This window comes from Salvelinus fontinalis, chromosome 14 (genome assembly GCF_029448725.1).
Source record: "Salvelinus fontinalis isolate EN_2023a chromosome 14, ASM2944872v1, whole genome shotgun sequence".
Lineage (NCBI taxonomy): Eukaryota > Metazoa > Chordata > Actinopteri > Salmoniformes > Salmonidae > Salvelinus > Salvelinus fontinalis.
The window spans coordinates 2,008,225-2,010,201 of NC_074678.1; the positions used below are offsets into that span (position 1 = coordinate 2,008,225).

Consider the following 1,977-nt stretch of genomic DNA (forward strand, 5'->3'; position numbering starts at 1 on the left):
TCTCTCTGTCTCTCTCTCTCTCTGCTGTCCCTCTGCTGTCTCTCTCTTTCTGCTGTCTCTCTCACTCAACGTCTGTCTCTCTCTCTTTATGTCTCTCTATGTCTCGCTCTCTCTCTATGTCTCTCTCTCTGCTGTCTCTCTGCTGTCTCTCTGCTCTGTCTCTCGCTTGTTCTCTCTCTCTCTTTATGTTTAGGCAAGTCAGTTAAGAAATTAAGAACAAATTCTTATTTCCAATGACGGCCTACACCGGCCAAACCCTGGACGACGCTGGGCCAATTGTGCAGCGCCTTATGGGACTCCCAATCACGGCCGGTTGTGATACAGCCTGGATTCGAACCAGCGTGTCTGTAGTGACGCCTGTAGCACTGAGATGCAGTGCCTTAGACGCTTGTTGTACAGCTGGGACAAGGCTACGGTCGGTGGACATCTGGCGCCACCAAGTGGACAATTACTTCCGTTCCCTTGTGGCAGTACTGCTACCAGAGATATTTGATATAAGATCAAATGTTAGTGTCAATATAATTATCTCCAAATTGTTTCCCCCACCAGTATTTCATGTATTATTATTCCAATGTAGCTGTTAATCTGGTTTTAATTCAACAAGGTTTTCTCTCGTTTCCGATTGGAGGGCGGATGACGCCGTGCATGAGGAACCTCCCAATGTGTTACATTGTAACAGTCAAAAGTGGTTATACTCGACGTTGATCAACTCCCAATCTATGTCACCCTTTTTGTAGAGTATCATCTTTGATATTTGGCGGAAAGTTTACAGAGTTCATTTTGGTGTAACCGGTAACAAATTTGACGTGTCGGCACCTTCCTCCCGAAACCATTGTGGGTATCGCTTCACGGCCTTTTGGCTAAGATCAAGTTTTTATGAATCGATGTTATGTAATGCACTGATTTTGTAATTGTATTTCAATGAGAAATGTAAATAAAAATTATTAAAAAAATAAAAAAACATCTGTAATTAATCAGTTTAATATCTGATACGTCCCCTATCTGGGGACCATATATTAAATAGATTTTTGGAATAGGGAGATGGAATAGGGGCTTGCTCCGTCCACTCCACGCATCGACCTGGTATTGCAGTACCTCCAGGAACGGTGCACCCCCTACCGTTGTAAAGAAAAAGTAACACACCTCTTTGATGTTCATTATGACTATGTGTAATCATGGTAGTATCTACATTTATGTAGAAGTGTTGAGAAACATATTCTATTCTCATTAACCATTAAAAAAAATGTGACTCCAAAAAGACACAATACATTATTTACCATTAATTTCTTTTTGAGCACAAATTAATCTGAAACACAAACAAAACAAAAAACAAATGCATCCAACAAGTTTGTCGAGTCAGAAGGTTGATGTAGTCATTGCGTGCTAGTAATATGGGACCAAATACTACACTTTATTTATACGAATATTTAGGGGTGTCAATAATTTGAGCCCTACCTTTTTGAGGAAAAAAAGTATTACTTGTTAAACAAAATCTTTCAAATGTGCAAATGTATTAGTATAAAATAATATAATTTCCCCAAAAAATATTGAGCATACAATATAGCTCAGTATATGAATTGTTTACTGTATATAGTCATTAGTTTGTACAGCACTTTGATATATCAGCTGATGTAAGAAGGGCTATATAAATACATTTGACTTGATTTGTGTGTGTGTGTGTGTGTGTGTGTGTGTGTGTGTGTGTGTATGTGTGTGTGTGTGTGTGTGTGTGTGTGTGTGTGTGTGTGTGTGTGTGTGTGTGTGTGTGTGTGTGTGTGTGTGTGTGTGTGTGTGTGTGTGTGTGTCATTACCGAGGCAGGGGTAATCTGTTTTTTCCCCCATTGTAGATGGGAGAGAATTTAATAATCATGTCAGGAATTATATATTATGACCAGTAGAGACCGCTGTTGCACCACCAAAGTAACTATGCTTCATGATCTATGATGAAGCACTTACTCCAACTTATGGGGTAGATCA

At 39.7% G+C, this 1,977-nt stretch overlaps 1 pseudogene; it reads left to right on the forward strand.

Annotated features, from left to right (window-relative positions):
* Positions 1-840: 840 nt before the first annotated feature.
* LOC129811181 (U2 spliceosomal RNA) lies at positions 841-1,117 on the forward strand (annotated as a pseudogene).
* Positions 1,118-1,977: the final 860 nt, after the last annotated feature.